Source organism: Triticum aestivum, chromosome 1D, assembly GCF_018294505.1.
Source record: "Triticum aestivum cultivar Chinese Spring chromosome 1D, IWGSC CS RefSeq v2.1, whole genome shotgun sequence".
NCBI classification, from domain to species: Eukaryota; Viridiplantae; Streptophyta; class Magnoliopsida; order Poales; family Poaceae; genus Triticum; species Triticum aestivum.
In genome coordinates this window covers 463189798-463208718 of record NC_057796.1, presented here as the reverse complement: position 1 = coordinate 463208718, position 18921 = coordinate 463189798, and the positions used below count along the sequence as shown (strand labels likewise).

Sequence of the window (18921 nt, the reverse complement as noted above, 5' to 3'; positions counted from 1 at the left end):
AACTTGCCCGCTCTGCACGGGTTGCCCTATGCCAGGTTATCACGCGCGATTTTTTCGCGCTGGTTCTTCTTCATCCGCCCGATCGCAAAACCTCTCGATCCTGAGATAGATCCCTCCAAAAATTCAACACCACCGTGCGCAGGCCCCACGGTGGGCGCCAACTGTCGTGGAATCGTCACGGCAGATGTCCTAGGGTGAGGACTTTAGTCGTGAGGCCAGCGCATCTATGTGGTAGCTTGAGAGGGGTTGAGCGGAATCGAGAGACGCAACACAAGACGAGGATTTAGACAGCTTCGGGCCCCGGGAAACATCATCCGGTAATAACCCTACATGCTGTTTGAGGCTAGATCTCATTATCATCACGAGGGAGACGTCGTAAACCGGCTCTTTGTGTCTAGCCCTAGAGATTGTTGATTGTTTTCTTGTCTCTCTCTTTGGGGAGCCCTGCCCCTCCTTATATATGTTGAAGGGGCGGGTTACATGTGGAGTCCTATTAGGATTAGGACTAGTCTATCTCTAATACAAACCGGATACAAGTCCAGGTCTTAACTCCTTGTAAGACAAATATTCCTCACGCCTTTCCTTGTAAACCGGCCCACCATAGTATGAATCGGCCTTCAAGAACCGCCCGTTGGGCCACCGGGTCTTGTCGCTCCTCTGACCCGCCTGCCGGATTACCAATGAATCGTAAACCGCCAGGTCCAAACGGGTCGCCAGTGGATCGTCAATTCTCAGCCGGGTCTCAAGTAAACCCCCAAGTTCGGCCGGGTTACCCGTGAATCGCCAAGCTCCGGGCGGGTTACCAGTGAGTCGTCCAGTCCGGCCGGGTTATACTTCCGGCCGGGTTACGCCGCGGGGTATATCCCCGACAGGGGACGAAGATGTCACCACAGCCAATGCTGCTGTTGATTTGCAGACGAGCCATCAACCTCGAGTGATCAAACAACGAGCTCTCAATGAAAGCACCAATGTCGGCGTCAAAACCGACAGATCTCGGCTAGGGGGCCGAGCTGTTAGATTGGCTCGATGGGTAATAGGAGAAGAACACACAAGGAGTCCACCCAAGTTCGGGCACTCTCTTTGGAGGTAAAACCCTACGTCATGCTCTTGTTTATATTATGAAGGTATTGAAGTATAGAGTTGATCTACCTCGAGATCGTAAGTTGTGGTCTGAACCCTAGGGGTATGATGAATGGGTGTATGGATGGATAGCCTCTACGGACTAAACCTCCTGGTTGTTATAGGCACTAGGGGTATCTAGAGTTACACATAGCCGGTTGCCATCTAAGAATATACATGCCAAATCTAATCAGATATGTTTGAAGTACACGCCAAGTCTTCGGTCGCCGCACTTTGAAGGCCTTCGGAGTCTTGCTCCCTTAGTGGGCTGGTAGTTCGGCCCATACATTAGCCCTGTTGGGGTAGGACCCCCTAGCCCAGGACACCGTCACAAGTCAAGAAAGGACTTGCAACTGGGACAACTACATCAAACTATGATATCATTTGCATGTCGAGGTGGATTTGCAACTGGGACAACTACATGAAACTACGATATCATTTGCATGTCGAGGTGGATTTGCAACTGAGAGAATAACCAACTACGAGCCCAGTTGCGGGTCAAGCGTGGACTTACAACTGGGATGAAAAACAAAACACATGCCCATTTATGAGTCGAGGGTGGACTTGTAACTGGGACAATTACAAGTTCATTTGCGTGTCGAGGATGGATATGCAACTTGGAGAAACTTAGATGAGACATCTTTTCGTATAGAAAACATTCACACATTAAGAAGTTAACGAAATTAAATATATATATCTAAAATTTATAAAAGAATATTCACAAAAAATCTTATTCATATTTTTGAGAAAAGACAAAGAAAAAGAAAGAAAGAAATATAAATAAAAAATGGACAAAAAAGAGAAAACGCAAAAAAAATGGCAGCGGCCAGATCCTCTCCTGGTCACTTTATACGGCCGCTTGCTTCTAGGCTTCATGCATGCATATATCAAGTAAAAGCAGCAGCAGCAGCAGCATATATACGCATGCACAGTATGCACCACACATAGCGTACGTGCTTACGTACATTTTGCTGCTCCCACGGTCCTACTAGTCTTGATCAGTGCACGTCCGTCCGCATCACAGCGTGCTGTCCACGTAATAATCACAAAATGTGAAGCGCGGCGAGCGAGGCCACCAGCATCAGCAGCCGCGGGAGATTCTGTAAGGAGACGGAGCCTGCAAAATAGGTACGCAGCGCCATTAGTTAGCTGTGACTGTGAGCAGTCCATTTTCCTCTGTTATTTATGCCGGCCGGAGACGGAAGGGGGGTCGATGGAAGGCTATGTGTGCACGCGCGTGTATACTATACGATGATGATCTCGACGGAATAATGAAGGATCGGATGGAACCTAGTGAGGTTGCATTGCCTTTGGTGATGGAGGAAGCGGCCGGTGCAGATGAATTGTGATCATTACCAGTTGGCGCCATTGACGGAGGCGGCGGGGAGCCCGTTGACGGAGCCGGTGGAGGCGGCGGAACCGCGCATCCGTTGTCGCCGACGTTACCTACACGGGCGAGCAGCGAAAAGGCCTCAGGCCAAGCAAAACAAACAAGAAGACGACGACGAAGAACAAGAAGTAGAAGCCCCCAGTTGAACTTCCAACCATTTTTCAGATGGGGATCTTACAATTGGTGCAGAAGAGGGAAGGGTCGTTGCGCGCGTTGGGTGTGCCCGGGTTGCACTGGCAGTGGAAGTAAGGGGAGTTCTCTTGCTTGACGCACGTGCCCTCCGGGCCACAGTCGACGACTGAGCAGGCTGGCACGAAGAAACGGAGGAGATCAGTTCATTGCCAGAAGAAAAACAGTCGAGCATGCAGTACCTAAATCATGGTTTGAATTCCGAGAGCTTACGGTCAGTTGTGAAATTCTTTCCAAACGGCAGCGCCGGCTTGGGCTTGGGCGTGTGGCAGCTAACAACCGAGGGACCTGCAAACAAAGGCCAGAGACATATAGCATAACGGAAAAAACGAGCTCAAAAAACTGTGCTACATATGGCATATGGTTGCTTACAGAGAGGGAAGTTGCAGGGCGTGATTGGCTGGAGGAGGTCGAGGCGCAACCACCCTGGGCTGCAGTCGCACTCGTAGCCATCGGGGGTGGGCAGGATGGGCACCTTGCAGGTGCCCATGCCGCAGCTTATTCCTTCGCACACTGACGCCGTGTCTCCTGCAATACAAATTTGACAGCGATCGAGCGTCAGCGCTCAGCACGCGCCTTGCAGCTAAGGAGGTGCATGCATGCATGGCCGTGGAATGAAGAGCTGACCGACGACGACGACGGCGGTGGCACAGGCCACGACCAGCAGCGCCACGAGCAGCACCCGGCCACCGGCGGCCATCTTCTTTCTAGCTAGTAGGACTTACTTGTCTGGCGCTGCCTAGCTAGGATTTTCTTTCCTGGGAAAGGGTGCAATTTATATGGAGTAGGAGGCATTTGTGCTTGCAATTTACACGGCGGGGCGGGCAAAGCAAGGCGGCATTGCGTGTGTTTTGTTTCTTGTTCGCGGTCATTTATAGGTTTCAAGTTTCATCACCGGCGACAGGCTACGTACGTGTTGGGTCCCGTGTCTTCAGGACCTTTTCTCTTCTTTTTTCTGAGCTGGGACCTTGTCTTTTTTGGTTGGACACCGGAGAAATGGTCCAATCTTACAACGACGTAGTAACAAATATTTATACCTTCTATTCGAAAGCACACTCGACTTCCCTTTTCTCCGGATTTTAGGAGTCAATTGCACAAAACTACCACATTTGCGGCTAGGTTTGCAAAAAACCACCAAGTCACTAATCCGTTGCAAAAAACACCGCTTTTTCACTAAACCTTTTGCAGAAAGCACCGATCATCCACTTTGCCTCGTTTAAGTGTGTTTAAGACAGATGGGACCAGATCGTCAGAGCTGACTTGCCAAAAAAAAGATTCTTCTCCAATCTCTTTACATAGACACCCCTCGACCGAAAAAGAAAATGCAATCAAATCCTCCTCTCTCTCTCTCTCTGGATGGAATGCACGGGGAGCCGGAGGCGGCCGCCGGTAGCTCGGCCTTGAAGCCACGACGGCCCCCTTTGCCTGTCGTCCGCTGGGATGCCGTGGCCGCTCAGCGCCGTGGATGGGGCCTAACCTCCATGGGCTTCGGCTGCCGGCACCGACGGCTCAGCCCGTCTCCGGTGCCTCTTCCAGGCCCGCGGGAGAGCCCCGTGCGCTCGCGCCATCTAGCCTCGCGGCTTCGCCCAGGCTTCTCCGCAGCTCGCTATCGCCAGTTCGCCGGTGCACCGAGCACCATCGCCGCCCCCTCTCCTTCTCCAACTCTGCTGTCTCTCTCCTTTCTCCAACCCTACCGCCTCCTGCCGCACCAGGGCCTCGCCGGGCGGCGACGAGACCTCCCCGTCCGTGCCCGCGCCGGGCGAGACGCCGCCCACCCAGGGGACACCATCCCTGCAAGTAGAGCCGGCGACTGGACGGTGTCAGAGGAGGAGGTCCATAAATCGACGGCGGCCAGAGCAGAGCCACCATGGCGTGATCCTTGGTCATGGTGGAGGGGAGCCCGGCCAGAGGAGGAGTCGTGGCTGCAGCACCTCCTGTCGGTGGATCCTGTCGCAACCGCTCAACCGCGACGGATCTGAGCGGGCGGACGAGGCCATCATCGGAAGGAGCTGATTGCGTTTTTCTTTCAGATTTCGGGGGTGTATGTGTCAATTTTTGGCCAAGTCAGCTCAGACGATCTGGTCCCATTTGTCATAAACACGCTTAAACGAGGCAAATTGGATGATCGGTGCTTTCTACAAAAGGTTTAGTGAAAAACGGCGTTTTTTGCAACGGATTAGCGACTTGGTGGTTTTCTGCAAACCTAGCCGCGAATGTGGTAGTTTTGTGCAATTGACTCGGATTTTAGGGATCCGGATAACTCTTTTTTTAAGGATTGCATAGATGAAACCAGTGTCATATATACAGCAGCTTAAAGAGTTTTCAAAGTCATACCAATAGGAACTTAAAAGGGAAAGTAATATCAGACAACAACCTAAAACAAGCCCAGAGGAGCGCACGCCGCGCTTTAAGAACTTGCATTTGGCTCCACATCTTTTTGACCAGCCAACGGCATCTATGGGAGCTCGAAACGGGTTTTTTGGGTGGGGTTTGCAGCGATCTGTTGGTCGTTGTGGACCACTAGAAACAAGTTTACTATCGAGCACTCATTCCCGACTAAACCTGTTGACTGATTATTTAAAACTGGCATATTCTTACAGCAGTGGAGATCATTGACTAGGGTCGCTGATCACGAGGCCTTCGATATTATGACGTCCAAGATTCGGGCTACGGCTTCCTCCTTGACGCGCAGACAACCAGAAGCTTGATAGATCCTGGCGGCACCTTCTGTTCTTCTTGTCTCTGGCCTGCGTGCCATGTTTGGCTTGGTTGCCATGTATCAGACCTTCTTTGCTTTCGTCTGTCCTGTGACTGTGGTTGCTTGGTTTGTTGACTGTGTAACTCTGCCTGGCGGCTTTATTTATAAAGTCGCGCGTATAACTTTTTTTTAGTAGGGTCGATGGTGGTGCACGTGGTATTGGCACAACATGCGAAAATCTAAAATATGTGATTGCATGCATGCATGCAGAGCTGGGGACGTGAAGTTTAGGTGGCGACAAATATTTTTTTAGAAGAAGCATCTACAGGATGCAAATGAAAGGTCAATTAGCACTGGCTATACTCAGGAAATACGGGACATAGAGGACCGGTTGCTTGAGATATATGAACGTGAAGAAATCATGCACAAAATAGCAAAGATCACATGTCGACTGGGTACAGCAGGGTGACCAAAATAGGTGGTATTTCCAAAAACAGAGCGTCGCACCGTAAAAGGAAAAATACTGTTCGTGCCTTGCAAAGGGAGGATGGTTCCAAGTGTGTTGTTGATGAGGAGATGCGGCTGCTGGCTGCGAACTTGTATGCAAACCTATTCACATCAGAGGAGTCGTCTATGGATGTTGATCGTATTGCGTCACATAGAGAGTTCGGTTTATGATGGCATGAACGTAAGTCTGACGGCAGAGGTTTCTCGCGGGGAGATTGAAAGAGAACTGTTTCAGATGGGACCGACATAATCGCCGGGTCCGGACGGATTGCTGGCTATGTTCTATCAAAGACACTGGTCTTTTGCTTCGTGATGATATATATCGGGCTGTCAAGGATTTTCTTAGTGGCGTGGCTTAACCGGATGGTATTAATGACGCTATTATCATTATGATCCCTAAAGTAAATTCATCTGAGTTACTCTCCCAATTTTGTCCTACAAGTCTTTGTGACGTTCTCTATAAGATTGCGATGAAGGTTCTAGCAAACAGAGTGAAGGTGATTTTACCTCCTGAGGGATATAAGGTTCATGTGACGGTGTATTATGGGCATTATATAACGATTTGCATATTACATCATGCAATGGTATGCTGGGTCACCACAGCACATCAATCTTCGCAACCTGCCACCACTCACGCTCGGCCCCTCATCATTGGCGGTGCAAGAACAAACCAAAGAGGAGCCAGAAACGCAATCGCTCGAGAAGAATCGGATCAAGCGGCGTCAAGAAAATCAAGGACACGATTTACGAGCACATGCAAATCCGCATGCAAACACGTAAGTGGTCCCATGAACATGCAACAACCGACTCCAATCGAGTCAACAGCCCACCACCAAAAGAAAATCGGTAAACACACCCAAAGAGCATCCGCAGATTGAAGTTTGTGTGTACACTCCCACAACATGGATTAGTGAGGATGCAGAGGCCCTAGATCAACTACCTGACGTTAAAGTGAATCAATAACTAGGTTGTGCAAAGCAGTGTATCAGGTCGTTTTCTGAACCTGTTGCTGTTGGTATTCAGTTAGCCAGATGACTACTACGTACCGAAGACATCTCACTTTTCCGGTTTATAAGGCTTATCTCAAAATTTTAGATTTTTCGTTTTATAAGTCTCAATTCGATTGTTCCGTTTTATAAGAGGTCCCGGCCCCGGTACTAGAGCGCCAGCAGCACGGCGAGGGTGCTGATGAGCGGCGCTGTGCGGCCAATGGGCGGGCGGTCCATGAGCGTCTTGGTAGGTGTATACGTGGCCAGTGCCAGAGCGCCCATGGTGTCCATGATCAGGTTCACCCGCAGGAGCTGCACGATGATAAGCGGCATCTTGCCAGTGGTGATCGGCTGATCGCCGACACAAAGTTGATAACGAGCGCTGCGACGTTGACAGTGAGCTGGAACTGGATCAACTTCTGGATGTTGTTCTAGACGCAGCGTCCCCAGCGCGTGGCAGTCACCACCGTGTCCAAGTTGTCGTTGAGGATGATCATGTCGGACCTCTCCTTGGCCGCCTCGGTGCCATGGACGCCCATGGACAGCCCGACGTGGGCCTCCTTGAGCGCCGGCGCGTCGTTGGTGCCGTCGCCGGTTACGTCCACCACGTGGCCCTTCTGCCCGGCGACATGGCGGAACTCGTGCCCCTCGATGACCAAACCGCTGGGTTCGTTGCGTGGCCTGGTGTGGTTGCTGACGGCGGACACGGCAGTGAGGACGCGAGGAACACCGCGAGGATGATGCTGACGCCGTTGTACCATATCCGTCCTTGAGGCCGTGCTCCTTTGATGCCGAGCCGAACCCGAGGGAGACGACGGCGCAGACTAGCTAGGAGCACGATGAGGAAGACGTCCTTGAGCGCGTTCCAGACGTGGCTGAAGAAGCTCTTGGGCTTAGGTTTCGCACTACCGGAATCGCACCCTATGCCGACGGCCAGGGCCATCGGCATAGCCCTGACTAGCCATCGGGACAGGTCTATGCCGACGGCCCCCGTCGGCATGGGCCGTCGGCAACATATCCTTCGGCGTAGCCAGGATGACCGTCGGCATAGAAAGGCCGTCGGCATAGCCCCTATCCCGACGGTGGCCGTACATCTATGCCGACGGCCCTAGCCGTCGGCAAGTCATCGCCTAACGGCGGCGGCCGTCAAGTGTTGACCAATGGCTTCTCGCCACGTGGCGAGAAGCCGTTGCTCCTGGGGCAGGTAAATGCTGACGGCCTAGCCGTCGGCTTAGTTTGAAACTATCTCGACGGCTAGGCCGTCGGCATAGACATGCCACGTCTCAGAAACTGGGCGCTCCTGGGGCAGGTCTATGCCAAGGCCGTCGGCATAGACCTGCCATGTGTCGGCCATTGGGAGCTCACGCCAGGCCTATGCCGACGGCCAGGCCGTCGGCATAGTTTCTGTCCATTTTTTTTCTCTTTTTTCTGTTTCTTTTCAGCTCAATTCATTTGAATATACACAGCATATATAAGAAGCAGCATATATAGAAGCAGCATCACGTAACAATAAGGAGCAGCATCACACAACAAATTCATCATCACACATCATAAAAAGCATCGCAAAGCATAAACATATAAGTATCATCGCCACCAAGCATATAAGAATCTCACAAACAACAATAAGATAAGAAACATTACAAGCATATAAGTATCCTAGCATCGAGAACCGCCACAATGTGACCCAAAGGCTTAAGCGCCAGGACGTCGAGCACCGCGGAGGTCGTCACCGCCAAGACCGCCGAAGCCCAGGTCGTCACTGCTAGCGGCAGCCGTACCGCCAAGACCGCCTCCACCTCCGCCTCGGCCTCCATGGATCGGAGTGGTCGGGCTCCGTGACTCGGGAGTGCTGCGAAGACCACCGCCAACGGTTGATCCACCGGTTCCCTGGATGTTGAAAAGACATATTAATGGGATATATGACTGTGTTGAAAGGCATGATATGCTTTGAGTGAATAGATTGGGGATGAACTAACCGGCGAGGGGCCAGCGTCCTGTGCCACAAACTCCTCAAAGGTCAGCAACGTTGGTTGTGCTGGAGGACCCTCTGCTGATGGCCATTGAGGACACCTGCCGGCCGCCATTTTTCCTGAAAAGCGTGCTGCATCTGGCGATCCCTCTGCTGATGGTATGCATGAAGGCGGTCGTGCCACGCCATGGTCTCCTGGCATGTGTACTCCATGTAGGCCTATAGTATGACATGATGAAACTCATAAAACTACTAAATGCGGAAAATAAAGTGAGCAATGAAGATAAAAGGGAAAATACTTACAGTTTGCTGCTCCTGAAAGAGGAACTGTGACGGTGCACTGCTCATGGGCGTGCTCGTGCGCTGGCTCAGGGTCGGGTCGATCCGACGGAGCTGTGTGTAGGAGATAGTAGGAGTGATCACAGCATCGAGAACGGCCTCCCGACCGTGCTCCTTCGGCCCCATGCCCACCACCACCCTTTCGTCTAGATCCGCCGCAATGGGGTCAGGTGTGTCAGGATGTAACTGCAGATACCCATCGGAGTAGGCCTTCTTCCTATGCGCGGTCTTCTTGCCGTAGTACTTGGGCCCGCCAGGCTTGGGGTCCTTCCGCGTATGGGCGATCTCCCACGCCTGCATGTGTGAGAGCGGGCGCTTCAGTTTCTCCTCCTGCACCACCAAACAGAGGTTAGTCATACATAAGAAAGTGATGGTAAATAGAAGAAGAAGAATGTTTAATGGGGCTAGTCATACATTAACTGCCTTGTGGAGATAGTGGTTTCGGTTTCCCTGAGCATGTACTCCCTCCTTCCCTCGGTTAGCCTTGTTTTTGACTCTCATAGCCGCCCAGGCTCCAGCCTCATCACACCAAAGATCCACCAATGCCGCCCAGGACTCGTCTTTTCCATAACACCAATTTGGTAACACCTGCATAATGAAAGCATAATGGCATGTCAACACGAAACGGTGAAATGTACCACAAGGTAATGAAAGCATAATGAAAAATCTTTTATACTTACCTTCAAGAACTCGTCCCTCTCCAAGGTAATGCCCATCCTCCGCGCGTCTTCCTTGGTCATCTTCACACCAAGATAGTCGTGATGGTATGTCGAGATGGCCACATAGCGCACCTCGTACTGCATCTGGCGGGCCTTCTTCTTGCATTGGCGCAGCACGATCTGGTCCACTCTGGCCCTGTGCTCCGGAAGAACTCGATAGAATTTCTACAATCATGCATGAAACAAGAATGGAAGAAGCCATGAGTTAAATCATTCATGAAACTAGAATGGACTTGTGCTTCTGAAGAGAACTCACCCAGAAAGTGGTGATCACGGCCTTGGCATGGGTCCCATGGTCCGCGTGGAGGGCCGCTTCCTAGTGCTCCCAGCTCGTGGCCAAGACCCGATGGTCCGGGTGCCTGAATGGATCCGGACAGTACAACCCCGGCCAGTGTAACTTCAGCAAGACGGTGATGAGGCCGTTGGGAATACAGACCCCTTTAGAATATATCCAGTTGCTGCAAAAGAATAAACTATTAGCATGTGACAAGCAAAATAAATAACAACCGGAATGAGCATGTGATAAGCAAAATAATGAAATTATTATAAAGTGGCACTTACTCTTTCCCCGTGGGGTCAATGAGCCACTTCTGCTCCTCAGTAGCAGGAAGCTGCTTTGGTAGCTTTGTGTTACCACGCAGCCGCCCCTTGTTGTCAACCCCCTCCCCGCCACCACCATCATCCCCGCCACCACCCTCCTCCTCGCCTGCCTCCCCCTCCCCAGCCTCCTCCTCATCCTCCTCCTCCACCTCCTCCTCGGCCCCATCCCGAACCTCCTCCTCCTCCTCCTCGCCAGAGGAGGGTACCTCACTAGAGGAGGGCCTCGAAGACAACACCCCTAAGTCGGTGAGGGTGCGCTCTTTCTGGCCGCGACCCCCTATAGTGGCTCTCCCCCCACCACCTCGCCCTCTAGGGGCTCTCCCCCCGCCCCCTCCTCCTCTAGGGGCACCTCTCCCTCGACCTCCCTGTGAGGAGTCATCGTCAAGTAGCGGGGGGGGGGGGAGGATTACGTGCTCGACCACTCCGACTAGGCAGGCCGACGACCTTGCGTAGGAAACCCACGCCGTTGGCCTTCCCTTGCCCATGTTCCACGAACCTGCATTGAAAAGAGAATAAGCAATTAGTAAATTAATGAAATGAAGGAAAAGGCATGATAATAAACACATTAATAAAAATGCATAAAAAGGCATATTCCTAAACTATAGAAAAAAAGACTTGAAACGTACATCTGCTAGAAACCATATGAATCATCACTGTTGTAACCTCTTTCTCGGTCCATCTCATCATCACTATCAATCATATCATCTTCGTTGTCTGACGGACGTGGTCTATCACAAATTCTCTGTTCATCGGCTCTAGCTTTAACGTTATCCTTCGTCTTATCAGGAATATTGAGGATCGTACGGAAAAGGGACTCTGCCACATTCTTTTCGGCACTGCCTACAGTATTTGTCATCCGCATACTTGTGCCTAAACAAAAGGCAATTCTTCGGGCAAACATCTATTTTCTCATAATCCATAGAGAGTGCCTTCATGATTGTCTTTGTATCGTACATGCTTTTCGGCAGTTCATGACCCTCAGGGAGGCTGTTAGCCCATACTCCCAAGAATGCTTCGAAGCATTTCTGGCTACAGCCGTACTCAGCCTTGACTGCAATCAGTTGCGAGATGGCATCCAGCTGAGATATTTTCGCACCCGCATAAAGAGGTTTCTTCGACGAGGACAAGACCTCCAAGAAGGCCTTTGCGGTTGCCTCCGGCTCCTCCGGTTCATTCTCTGAAGGTGTCGCATTTGCCGTTTCTGCAACAATGACATCATCTAGCATGTCCCTGACCGCGTCGTCCTCATATCCATCGATGCGTTGTCGCATCACCTCCTCTCTACCACGGTCCTACTCGGCTATGTTTATCGGCGGCATGTCAAAGTTTGGCATATATCCGTGCGTGCGAAGGTGCTCACTCATGTCCGTCTGATTTCTACGGTGACGTCTGGCACATTTCGCACAGGGGCATGGTGGGATAATTCTCATTGGACGACGGAATATCTCCTTCAAATACACATCGGTTTTCACGATCCACTCTGATGTTACTCGATGCTGACGGATAAAACCACTGTACATCCACTAATTATCTGCCATCCTCTGCTTTTTTGCAAGCCACACAACATAATTAAGGATTCACTTAAATTAATCACATCAAATTTTCAGTTTCTACAGCGTTGAATACACCTACATCTCTAATAGGTAAAGATGGGTCCTAATCCCACCCGAGGATGTGTAGATTGAGTAGGTTCTCCATTCTACCCCGTTCCGAGACAAAATTTCGGCAGCACCTCCCCGCTGTTCTCCAGATACACATCTCGGCAAATAGCCGAGAGAATGTGCTCCGGAGAACAATGGGGAGGCGCCGCCGAAATCCTGTCTCGGAATTGGGTAGAACATGGAGAACATACCCAATCTACACATCCTTAGGCTGTCCGTGGAAAACGCTGGACAATCCAAAAGAGCTGCGGTGATAAATATGCAATTGAATGCATATTTATCGATGCAACCCTTTCGGACGGGAGACGCCTAGGTTACGCCAGTTGACTTGAGAATGAAATCTAGTGATATGAGAAAATGGAGGAGATGGACTTGTAGCTCACCCTCGGCTGTAGAGGAAGTAGTCGAACAGCAGAGGGATGCTCAGGGGGACCAACGCGTCGTACAACGGTCACTCCGATGAAATGCGACACCACAAAGCCTGCAAAATCCACCGAAAGAACAACTTAGATCATCACATCTCAGTCAATCAAAATTTTGTCTTCAATTTTTTTGCAATATCATCATGATGAACTAACCACTAACCATGATCCGAATTTTAACATCTGTCTATCTATCTACTTCACAAAACATCTATCTACATATCATATCGAGAGATGCGACACCACAAACCCTATAAATTCCACCGAGTAAAAAAATTCGAACTTCGCATCTCATGTAGCATTTCAACAACATCTCAAATTGTAGGATAGAATGCATATATTCTACATTATTCAAAACATAAAGTAAAAAACTTAGATGATCATGATACTTCAAATTAAATTTTTACCGCATTGAATAATTTTTTTGGTCAAAACTAAAATGTACCTACCTATCCATACATTGATGTACCTAGAAATTTATCTACTTATCTATCCATTTCATTCAACTATCCAAATTTTAACATTTCTCTATCTATCTACTAAAATTGCACTAAACATACAAAATAATTGCACTACACTAATTTTGTCTATCTAGCTAACACATCTCCCAGGGGGCCTATATAAAGGGGGGAGGGAGGGCAGCAATACTACAGCCTTTGGCGCCTCCCTCCTCCCCTGCAACACATCTCCCTCTCGCAGAAGCTTGGCGAAGCCCTGCCGAGACCCCGCTACTTCCACCACCACGCCGTCGTGCTGCTGGATCTCCATCAACCTCTCCTTCCCCCTTGCTGGATCAAGAAGGAGGAGACGTCGCTACTCCGTACGTGTGTTGAACGCGGAGGTGCCGTCCGTTCGGCACTCGGTCATCGGTGATTTGGATCACGGCGAGTACGACTCCATCAACCCCGTTCATTGGAACGCTTCCGCTCGCGATCTACAAGGGTATGTAGATGCACTCCTTTCCCCTCGTTGCTAGTATACTCCATAGATGGATCTTGGTGATGCGTAGGAAATTTTAAAATTCTGCTACGATCCCCAACAAGAGGAAGGGTAGCCCCGACGCCCTTCAGGAAGGTCGGGTGGTACCCACAAGCGCCACCGCGTCAGTGTCGGCCAAGCCAACAGCGATTTCTCCTGATCCCAACCTTCACCTCAGGCACTCCAGAGCTCGCCACCAAACAGACCCTCCCCCTGCGCCAACCCGGTCACGAAGCTTCTCACGCCGTCTCACCACGGCACCGTGAAGTATGGTCCGCACAAAGGAGGAGAGGAGCCGGGACTGGGGCAGCTGCACCGTCGGCATGCGGGAGGGCCCCACCTCCATCGTCGAAGACGGTAGCTGACCGGACGCAATAGCAGGAACATACCAGGCCCGTGGCCGCACAGGCCCGGCCGAGATCTCCGAGGCCCGTAAAGTTCCCGCCTTCGCGCTGCAGCCGGCACGCCGTCGACGCCGCCGCCCCTGTCCAAGTCGCTCCCCTGCCTCCCCGCACAGAGAGCCGCCAAGTGGAAGCACCACCACACGCTTGCCGGCGGCCACCACCACCAGGTCGCCGGACCGCCACCGGCCGAGCCGCACCACCACCGCACGCCCGCGACGGAGGGGAACCAACGCAGCCGCCGGGGGCCCGAAGCCGGACCCCAGCCGCCGCCCACGCCGCCCGCAGCCCGCGCCGCCTGCCGGACGGAACCGGCCGCCACGGCAAGGCGCACACCACCGCGCAGCCGGCCACGCCGCGCCACGCCCTCCAGGAGGCGCGCGCCGCCACGCCGCGGTGCCCCGCGTCTGCACCGCGCCCGCACCCGAAGAAGCGGCCCGCGCCGCCCCGTCGCGCCAGGGGAAGAGCAGGCCCCGCCGCCACCGGCGCCGGTCGGGCTTCGCCCGGTCGCGCCCCCTGGCGGCGGCGAGGGAGGAGGGAGGATGGGAGGCTCGCGGCGAGCGGATCCGGGGGCCCTCGCCGGCCGCCTCGCGGGTGGCGGCGCAGGGAGGGAAACCTAGCACGGGAGGTCGCCATGGTACACTACTTAGGGCATGGCCATCGCGTCGCCTCAGACTTGTCGCCCCAGGTGCCAACTAGGCTCGGGCTCCATGGTGGCAGGAGAACCGTTGCTTGCAGGTGCCGGTCGCTGCTTGCAGAGGAGGCCGGTTCTCCATGGAAAAAAGCGGGAGAAAGGAAAAAGTAGAAGAAAAAGCAGACAGAGTTGGGACAAGTTCGTCATGCCCTGCTGTGCTCCGGTGGCTTGAGAAAAGAGCGTTGGGTGTAAAAGAATATGACCTGTAGCCTCATTTATTTTCGTCTAGCTTGACAAAAGAATATGACCTAGGTGCTGCCCCCATTGTACATGCCCTTAGAAATATATAGGATATAGGATATGACGTGGTTGGATGTGATTGAATGGTGAGGTGTCTATGTTGCATGTTGAGATAAATCAAGTAGCGAGGGTGAACTTCTTAAGTATATAAGATGTGTGACATTTTTGTGTAATGAAATTACAATTGTTGGAGTGGCCGACCTGCTCGCCTGTCTGACTAAAGATATATAAACTTAGTTTCTCTAGAGTTCTTAAAAGCACTAGTTGGATGGGCATCGATTTGAATCATCCTGATGGGCATCGGTTTCTTTAGAGTTCTTAAAGCACTAGTTCTTAAATTCTTCGCTTGCTGGGTACTAGAGGTCACCGGTTTGAATCCTGACGGCATCGTTTTTCTCAATTAAAATTAAAATTAGTGCTGTTGACAGCTGGGACCAGCCCGTGGGGGGCTTTTGTGTGATAAAATAAAGAAAAAACAAGGCGATTTTGAAAAAAACACTCGCACACACCTCATCTTCATTGCTCCGTCACCGACAACGGGTCCCGCACCACGCTCGCATGCCTCGTCATCATCACAGGTGTATACAAATGTGATTAGCACCGTATTTGCACGTCTTAGCCAATTTTTCACCACTTCGACTTTGATGTACACCACAAGTTCTAACACTAAAATTTTAATTTAGGAACGGAGGAAGTAGCTCACTAGTACGATGTGCAGCTTTCCCTGCAGGAAATAAAAGCATACGAGTGAAGTGTAGCTTTGAGGATGTTTTACCTACGAAAAGTGGTGATGGCTTTCCAGGCCTGGGTTAAATTCAGTACAGGATGAAATTGCGTGCCCACGAAAAGCTTATGAGTTGGTAGCTCAATAATCTGTATCCAGTAAAGCATTTTACATTAGGTATTTGGAGGAACAAAAATATTAGTCCGTTACTAATTCTAAAGAAAATTTATTACGCTTACCTCTGCGTGTCTCCCGCTTTCATCGCTGCCCACGAAAGGAAGCCCTGCTTTCTCAAATTCTTAGACTAGCCACAATGGGTAGTAACATAGAGTAGTAACATGTACATGTTATTACTCTATGTTACTACCTCTATAGTGGGGAGTAACATATGTGTGGTAACATGCAACATTTTATTTATTAGTCTATAGACTCATCTTGCCTTGATATGTGTGATGTTACTCATACTAGTAGTAACTAGCTATGTTACCACGTGCCTCTCTTTCTTCATTTATTGCTTGCCACATCATCTATTTTATCTAGATATGTGTGATGTTACTATCTATGTTACTCCCATTGTGAGTAGTCTTAGACCATATCAGGATTCACCTGAAAAAATGGAGAATGTTTCTATCACGGTATCACCAAACTGGATTAATAATAACAGAAAGTTATATGTCATCGCATTCTTTGATATACCTCCCATCTGTGCGGTGTCGTTCATCTACATAGCATACCTATAAGAGTCAAATCTCGCATGATTATTTCCAGAACATGAAATGTGAAGAAGGCGTCAAAGGTAAAATAACAATGTACGAGATTTCTTACAGTTTAGCAGATTTGCATCGTCGCACCAATGTGAGTTTTGGAGCCCTGCAGAGGCATTGTGGAAGGTGCAGAGTAAGCACGAAATAAACTCAATAGCTGGTAAGGCAGGTTACCTCTGGCATGAATATAACACATGGTGTTTTTGCAGCTGGATCAACTCCGTGCCATTAGCATCACGCAGCTTCATGCAAGAAGGCGCATACTCGATCATTGCAATTTGCATGCCCAAGCAAATGCGGAGATACGGGACGTTGTTTTCTCGCGCATGTTTGGCAGCAAGAATTTTTACCTGGACACCTCTGTCTCCAGAGCCTCCCGGAACTAGTACACCGTGTGCACCCTGAGGTGGAAAACTCTTTCAGATTTCTGCATAATTGCCATCGTTTGAAAATATATGCAGTGCTACTGCTTACCTTTAGTAGACCCCATGTTTTTTCATAGGCATCAGGCGTCTGTACAATGAAACAAGACCCAAGATCAGTATATATATTCACCATCATAGAAAGTGGAATTAAAATGATATTAACCAGTAAAAATGTGCTGGCCACTTGAGCAGCAGAATCTTCAAGATCACAGGAAGGAACCCATTCTTCAAACATTTGGTGCAAACTCAAACAGGCTTCTCCCGTCAGGAGAAATGACAGTTTCAGGCATTGCCAACAGGAGTTTCAGAAACAAGCGGCGTGGTGCAGGCTTGGCAGCTGCGGCCGGGCCACCATCACCGGAGCTCGCATCAGGCATCTCTAGCGAAGTCATCCCATCCGGAGTAGCCCTCGTCGGCCAACGTTGACAACCTGCCCTGCCCGTGGGAGCGCCACATGCATGTGGCCCTGCATGAACCCTCACAGCATGCATAACCCCCTCCATGGCCGGGTGCGCCAACGCCTCGCGCAGCACCGCCTCGTCCGCCGCCGACACGTCCAGCTCCGTGATCCACACGGCCGGGGAGCTCCGTCGCCGCCAGTTTGTCCAGCGCGTCGCAGATGACGGCGCCCACCGGGTACGTCACGTGGCCCTGCACCCCGGTCCCGCCCACGGCCGCGCCGCGCTTCTGCAGGCTCGTGACCAGCGCCGCGCACTGCTCCGCCGTCGCGTTTGGGTCCTTGGCGTGCTTCACGTTGTAGTCGTTCACGAACAACGCCCGCGTTGGGTGCAGCGGCGAGCTGCCCGCAGATTAGTACCGTACCGGAAGTTTTATCTGAATATGACCAGTTTATTAGACGGACTCTGCCTAGTTCATCGCCAACACGGGGATCTTGCACGGCTGTCAGCTACGAAAGATGCCAAAGCGCACAAATAAAAGAGGCCACCGAGCCCAACCCGTGACTCAGCACAAAAAAGTGCGCACGGACGAAAAGATGGCCTCCGAGCCCAGCCGTGACCCAGCACCGATAAGTGCGCACAGACCAAAACAAATGCAGTGAAAAGATCCCCTATGAGGGCACAGTCGTAAGAAAATAGCGCAATTGCATACCCCGGGTTGGCACGTGCTATACATTAGCACCGGGCTTTTTGTTATTTCCCCTGCATTGTCTTCTTCCCTCGCATTCAAATTCACATCCTCACCATGCGCAGAGCATCGGCCCCCCTCCCTGGCTTGCCGCTTCCACACCTCAAAGGTAGTGTCTGCCTCCGCCGTCGTGGCCATGGCCGACAGAGCTCCGGCGAGGTCCTGCCGCCTAAATTGCAGCACGACCACTAGTAGGTCCCATGGTGTGGATACCATGGATGCAGCTCTAACGCTGTCCGATTGCATGGCGCAGTTGCCATGGTTGCAACATCAATAGTGTCACCGCCTTCGACTTGCCATCGTCGTCGACATGCACCACCATGTCCACAGGGAAATTTCTAAAGCAACAAAAACTCTGGGACTCGATTGAAGTAGAAAATTAGCTGGTTCCAACAAAAAATAATGTCTGTTCTGTTCCAGCAAAAATATCTATGTAGCAAAAACTTCAATAGTTGATTCTAGCAAACAAATTAGCGAGTTCCAGCAAAAAACCCAACTGGTTATGGTTACAGTAAAAAAATCTCAGTAGCAAAAAATTGCAATAATCTACAACCAGTTACAACAAAAAATAATGCTTTCCCCTCAAGAAAACGCCTCGGTGGCGAGGCGCGTCTGGTTCCAGCACTAGGGGGACACTGCTTCGATCGAGAATATCGCGTGGCCGGTTGCAGCTTTCCAGTTAGTGTGAGCTAACCTGAAGGCGGTTATATGGAAGACTCTGGAATGAGCTTCGTCGAGCTCGAGTGCGGTGGAAGCCACCATAGTTTCATTTCTTCAGTTTTTGCTATACATATGCATGGGCTGTCCTTACTAGGTGCACGTGCACCCATGAAACTCTGTAATGGTAGTACTATAAACCATCTTCTCCCTTAATAATAATATAATACTATTATAAATGAAAGCGGCCAGGTCCGTCCGTCTGGCGGCGCGAGGCAGAGCGACGGCAC

The 18921-nt window shown here is 51.0% G+C and overlaps 1 pseudogene; it reads right to left on the bottom strand.

Annotated features, from left to right (window-relative positions):
- Positions 1–16467: 16467 nt before the first annotated feature.
- Positions 16468–17063, bottom strand: LOC123160672 (CTP synthase-like; annotated as a pseudogene).
- Between the last annotated feature and the right edge of the window lie 1858 nt (positions 17064–18921).